The sequence below is a fragment of the Lemur catta genome, chromosome 22 (assembly GCF_020740605.2).
Source record: "Lemur catta isolate mLemCat1 chromosome 22, mLemCat1.pri, whole genome shotgun sequence".
NCBI classification, from domain to species: domain Eukaryota; kingdom Metazoa; phylum Chordata; class Mammalia; order Primates; family Lemuridae; genus Lemur; species Lemur catta.
This window is the reverse complement of record NC_059149.1, coordinates 8,286,683-8,293,232: the sequence shown is the minus strand read 5'-3', so window position 1 is coordinate 8,293,232 and position 6,550 is coordinate 8,286,683. Positions and strand designations below refer to the sequence as shown.

Here is a 6,550-nt window from a genome sequence, read left to right as displayed (position 1 = left end):
GCCAGGGGGCCCCAGGTCCCCTTCCGGCTGAGGGCAGACAGGGTGGGGCCGGCCCTCACCATGCCCAGCCGCTGACAGCCGCTGCTCCTGTGGTCTGCGTTTGATCTGATAAGAGCAAGTTCCTGAGAGTCTGTTGGGCCCTGGAGCAGTCCTGTCTGCGTCACCCTACGGGGACTGGTGCCCACTCCCTCCTCACACCCCCAACCTCCATTCACTGCTGGGGTGACCATGGGACCCGCCAGTCAACCACTGTGGTGCGGCTGCTCAGCTGTGGCCACCTCGGGGGTGCAGGTGGCTGCGCTTCGGTGGCCTCGCTGGGGTCGGGCTGTCAGGCGTCCACAGCCATCTGCAGCCACACTTCTCCCTGCGGATCTTCTCTGTTCTGTCACCGTGTCCGATCACCAACACGGTGGGTGGGGTAGAGTGGGATCATTCCTCCCAGCGGGCGGGAGTTCCTCCTCCGCAGTGACCGGATGGCAGGGAGAGGCCGAAGCCACATTTCCGTGATAAGCTAGATTCTCCCTCGGCCCTTCTCTCTGTAGGGCACAGCAGCGGGTAGGTACAATTTCATGCTCCTCTTTCTGCATTCTGTGACTGCAAGGTGGGGACTCGTCTTTTTGCTGTGGCTTTGCTAACTGGGAGGCAGACCGGAGACGCTGAGGGTCCTACCTCTGCCACGCAGCCCGTCGGGGCGGAACTAGAACCGATCCGTTGATTCAGCAGCGAGCGGCTTTGCCACGTCACCTTTCCGTGGCGAGCCACGGGGCATGAGGCAGGTTTAGGTGGACGTGGTGCCCTCACACGTACCTGCGGACTGAGAACTGCAGAAGGGCGTGGACTCAAACGCGAAGCCGGGCTGCCGCTTTGAAGGCGCCAGCTCCCACCCTGAGCGCGGGGGGAGCATCCCACGGGGTAGCCGGCTAGGAAGTGGGGGTCCAGGCAGAGCGTTTGTAATCCAGACAGAGATTAAACTGTCAGCCAGGGCTGCCCTCTCTAGTCAGTGGTGACTGTGAGTTTCTCAGAGACAGGGCAATTCTATTAAAAATAGAATGAATATTCTAATATTAAGCCAGAGAGGGTCTTGGAGTACGGAACAAGAAAATGCGTCCCTGAGACCACACCAGCTGCAAGCAGGACAGAACGACACACACTGTGGTTCAGGCTGCATTCGGGGGTCAGAAACGCAGGAAAACGAGAGCAAGGGGGCCCGGACCGTGATGTTCCAGACCTCCGGTGTCCTGTGGCCTGTAAGTCTAGACATGACTGAATGTGGGGAATCTGCACTCAGGATGTGTGTGTTTCCCTTTGCCTAAATCCTCATATTTTTCAGGACTTTTTTCGGTCCCATGACTGCTACCTCACATCATGGTAAACATACCAAAATGCAGCCATAGCCCTCATTAAGTATAATTGTTTGGCTATAAAGTATTTGAAAGGATTTTAATCATTTTACTATTGGAAGGACTTGGCGATGAGTAACTCATCTAATTTATTTTTGGTTCTAATTTCTGGGCAATCCTCTTGCAGACACACAGAGATTCTTGTGAACTAAGAAAACCTAAGCTACTAATTATTTGCAAATGTAATGAAGTTTTTTTTGCATGCTTCATTGAAAAATTAATGAAGTTGACTTAATGTGATGGCTCGTAGACATTTAAATACTTGTCAGTGAGTTGATATCATGCTGTTACGCAGACATTGAATTAGATATTTATTAACATTGGCTATGTCATCTTTGTTTTGTATATTGGAGGCCAAGCAATTTTTCTGGGTCTCGTACGTTTTTCCAGGCCCCGAGAAGCTCATGGGTCCTCAGCATTTTGCCCATAGTTCCAAGTGACATTATTATCCCTTATTTGATAGAACAGGAAATAATGGAGGTCACATAGCTGGGGCGCCTGTCATTTGAGACTCTCTGTCACCAAAGCCCAGGGTGGAACTTCTTTTGATCTTTTATAAGGTGCTACCTCAGTTCCCATTTGAGGATTTGGGGTGATATTAATTTTGCGTAAGGAATCTGGGCAGTTGTTTAAGAAGAACTTATAGCCAAGAGCCAGGACCTAGACAGACTGGTGGGTCAGTCCCTGTTAGACCCTAGCAGCTGTGAGCCATGAAGTGACTTTAATTTTGACTCCAGATTTGCTTCAGCTCCTGGCTTCTGAACCGCCTCCCATGCAAGCAGCGAGCACTGCAGCCCCAAGTGAGGACAAGTAGAAGAATACCCTTGGCTAAAAAGGGGATGGAGGGAATGATATGTCCAGGAGACGATACGGCAGTATGTGGAGAGTCCCAGGCTGGGTCCATGGGAAGGTGGATACCTCCTTAGAGACCTCAGGTATAGAGGTGGAGGCCTGCCCTGGGGAGGGTCAGCTACATCAAGGATAGTCACCTGGTATTTGCATATGATGGAATATGAGGGGCTGTCTCTGTTCTTTCAGTGTGTTTGAACGTGAATGATGTGGGCTCACATATGCAGACACTCAGGGATGTGTGTGCAAGGGGTAGGATTGCAAAAGCCAGTTGAAATAAAGCAACAGGAGGTATAAAAATACTTCCACTTCCTCATACCCTTCCCTTAAGTACACAGGTACGCTCTCTGAGTCCATCAGCCCCTCTCTGGCCATGTGGAAAGTGCCTGTTTTCATGGTTGAGTGGTCAGGGTAGAGGTAAAGGCAATTGGTCTGTGTCTAAATGCGGCCGGTGGTGCCCCGCCACCTCTTTCTGTGTGCTCGGACTGGAATCGCTGTTTGTAGCAGTACCACCTTCACCTGGGAGAACTGCTTAGGGAGGGGTCTGTGGTTGAAAGAAGAGAGAGGAATGGAACCCTGAGGGTGTGAATTAGGCCAGGACAGCTTCAAGAACTCAAGAGAATCAGCTGGAAAAAAATCAAACAACCCCATTAAAAATGGGCACAAGACATGAACAGAAACTTTTCAAAAGAAGATAGACTAATGGCCAAAAAATATGAAAAAATGCTCAACATCATTAATCATCAGGGAAATGTTAACATTGACTGCCACACTCGGAAAAAAAAAATTCCTTGGGGTCATCAGAGAAATGCAAATCAAAACCACAGTGAGATATCGCTTAACTCCAGGGAGAATGGCTTTTATCAGAAAGTTCCAAAGCAACAAATGTTGGCGTGGATGCAGAGAGACAGGAGCACTCATACACTGCTGGTGGGACTGCAAACTAGTACAACCCCTGTGGAAAGCAATACGGAGATACCTCGGAGAACTAATAGGACTCAATGGCTTTTGAAAGTATTTCTTGCAAAGACAAAGGTTAACACAGACATCAAGATAGTGCTTATCTCTGAGGGGTGGGGACTCCATCAGGGAGGGGCGTAGAGAGGGCTTCTAAGAAATAGGAATGATAGTGGCAGTTTCTTAATCTGGACAATGAGTTTAGGGTTTTCACTTTCTTTTATTTTTAAATGTACACATAAGTTTGATATACTCTTTTTATGTATGAAAACTTTCACAATAAGAAATTTTCAACGCTGTTAGAAACATACTCATGTTTCTTTTATTTTTTATTTGATTTAGGTGAGCATAGCTACCCCAAAGCAGAAACCAAAAACTCCATTTTGCTTTGGTAAGTACTGGGCCAGGGGACGGGTTTTCTTAACGCTTGTACAGCAACTTCCTCTTTTGCGTGGAGACAGTCCTGTGATCACATGTGACTGTGTCCTGTGCGTATGAGTGACTTCAATCACAGCGATGATCCTGGGTGTCAGGTGATATCACTTTCCTTGGTCTCGCTGCAGACTGTTAATAACATTAGCACAGAGGTATAGGGACCAGTAACATTTCAGTTTTCTTTTTCTTTTGGTTTTATGTTTTTTTAATTGACAATAACTGTACATTTTCATGGGGTACGTAATGTGTAGTGTCATTAGCTTATCCATCGTCTCAAATATTTATCTTTTTTCTGGTTTTAATTTCATTTTTTTAAATTGGTAAATAATAATTATACGTATACATTTCAGTTTTCTCGATGCCTCAGGGTGGTTGCAAAATGTCTCCCAGAAGTTTCTGGGAACCTTCATCCTAGAGCTGAGTAGTTGGCGTGCCCAGAAGGGTGGAGGCCTGGAGGAGGCCGTGTCAGGAAGGGGAGAACAGAAAGGAAGGAACGTTCTGTTGAGCGTCTCAGTGTTGCCCGCAGAGCGACCGTTTTGAGGGATGATGTAGGAACCAGAGCCACTCGGTGGGTGCCCCACATCAGGGAATCGTTGTGAATTCAATGAATGGGTCATTGGTAGTTATCTGGCTCCCACTGTGTTCTCAGAACTGTCCTAAGTGCGAAGAGCAAATGCTCGCAAGTAGTTTCTGTTGCGTATCTAGCGTGGTTCTGAATGAAACCTTCACGAAGGCAGGGACATTCCTCTGCTTTGTCGTGTGGCGTCCTGAGCACTTACACTGATTCCTGGTGCATCGTGGGTGCCCAGGAGATGTTTGTTGAATGAATGAAAGAACTGATGAACTCTGTGTCTACCCCATGAAGCTCACCTCCTACAGCCGCGGCTGATGCAGGAATAAAACAGTCTCTTGAACTGCTCTCTCTCCCCACTTCCGATGGGTTCAAACGTCTTTGGTGCTGTCATTCTTCCATTTCTTTCAAACATCACAGCTAAGCTCAAAAATGACTCTCAGATTTTGTGGTCATCACATCTAAAAAACATATTATAGTAATAAACCTAGAAGTATATTGTTGACCCAGTGGGATGCTCAGAGGAAAGAGCAGGGTGACAGTGAGACGAGGTCCCGGATTCGATCTCAGGCAAGCTTCGTTCCATCCCAGCCACAGACAAGGCTCCCGATCCAGGCCAGTCGTGTCTGTGGGACAAAGCCCTGAGTGCCAGCACGCCTGTGACCCTGTTAGCACCCGCCACAGAACAGCGCAGTAAGGCTGCTGCTGTCAGGTGTCGTTCTTGTGGCCAGTGGGATCATCCTCGTTTCTACAGGTGGGAGGGAGGGCGAGCAGGTGTGACCTGCTGCTTCCTAGATGTCCACCCAGGTGACTCGGCATCGTGGGGAATTTCTTGATCTGCATCGTGGGTCCGTCTGTCTTGCTACCTCTGTGGACCCTTGTTGGGTCGTTTGCATTCTGACCTGAGCATCTCCCCTTCTTCTCCGTGACTTTTGCAGTGATCAATGCCCTGTCCCAGAGATATTTCCTTCAAGCCAACGACCAGAAAGACCTGAAGGACTGGGTCGAAGCCCTGAACCAAGCCAGCAAGATCACGGTACGTACGGTTTCTCCCCCTTTCCCGGGGTGGCAAGCGTGCCCCTTCCCAGCATGTGTTTGGAGTTGGGGAAAAGCTCCGACGGCAGCGGGGACCTTCCCAGGGGCCTGGCGCACACCCGGTTCTCCTCTGCCCCTTCCCAAACCTGGGCTGCCCGACCACGAGGTGAACCCGGAGTTTGAGTTTGAACCAAGTTCAAGGGGAAGTTTCTGGAGCGTCCCCTTCGTGCTTCCTGGGAGGGCGCCGGGGCAGTCATGGCTCGGGTGATTCTGGGACGTGAGTCAGAGCGTGGGAGGACTGGAAAATGGATTGCTGGCTGGAGGGGAAAGGCTTGTGGGGGGGTTGTCAGCACCGGTTCCTGGACGCTCTCTTGCTTTCGGAGCTGCTTGCAGGGTCCGTCCGAACCGGCCACCGGCCTGGCCTGGAACTGTCCTGCGAGGACTCTCGTTTTCCTTGACTCGGCTGATGAAGAATTCCTTCCTTCTTCCTTAGCCTAGACATACAGAAGTACAGAAGAAGAAAGGGGAAAGGCTAAGAAGGAAGGAGAAGGAAAACTGTATGTTTTAGAATAAAGTCGACCTTTCATCAGTGAGACAGGCGGACTCTTGGCTTATGGGCCATGGTTTGGACGCCGAAAAGTTTGAGTTTCTGTGTTACACAGCCAGAAACACTCACATTTGAGGGACTTCTAGTAACAACAGCTCTGTACTGGGGTAGATCGTTCTCCCAGATACCTCAGAGTTCCTGTGAATAAAGGAATAGAAATCTGCTCACCTGTCGAGCGTTTGTGTTTCTTCACCCACACCGAGCACAACTGAGTCATCTCAGCAGTTTTGCTTGTTGGCCTGTTATTCTGATAAACCTTGATAAACCTGTGAAAAGAAAGCGGAACGGCAGGCAGGAGGAAGCAAGGTTGTTGCTAGCGGGCTCACTTGTGCCACTCGGTGTGCTTGGGTGCTGGTTTTAGTAAAGGTTTTCGTCATTCATGTTGGGGTTCCTCACCCTTTGGCATCCTGTACAATTTAACATTTCTTTCTGTGTCTAATACTTGATTATTATTATTATTTTTCTTTTGAAACAGAGTCTCACTCTGTTGCCCTGGCTAGAGTACTGTGGTGTCATCATAGCTCACTGCAGCCTCAAACTCCTGGGCTCAAGCGATCCTCCTGCCTCAGCCTCCTGAGTAGCTGGGACTACAGGCCTGTGCCACCACGCCTGGCCAATTTTTCTATTTTTTGTAGCGATGGGGTGTCGCTCTTGCTCAGGCTGGTCTCAAACTCCTGAGCTCAGGCGATCCTCCCA

General features: G+C 49.3%; 1 protein-coding gene and 1 long non-coding RNA gene across 2 annotated transcripts in view; both read left to right on the top strand.

Annotated features, from left to right (window-relative positions):
* Positions 1-6,550, top strand: part of PLEKHA2 (pleckstrin homology domain containing A2) — a 73,655-nt gene that overhangs the window by 45,395 nt on the left and 21,710 nt on the right. The gene's annotated exons all lie outside the window — the stretch shown is intronic.
* On the top strand, positions 5,159-6,017 carry LOC123626665. Its single transcript, XR_006730963.1, has 2 exons — positions 5,159-5,248; positions 5,741-6,017. It is a non-coding gene; the product is annotated as an uncharacterized LOC123626665 (long non-coding RNA).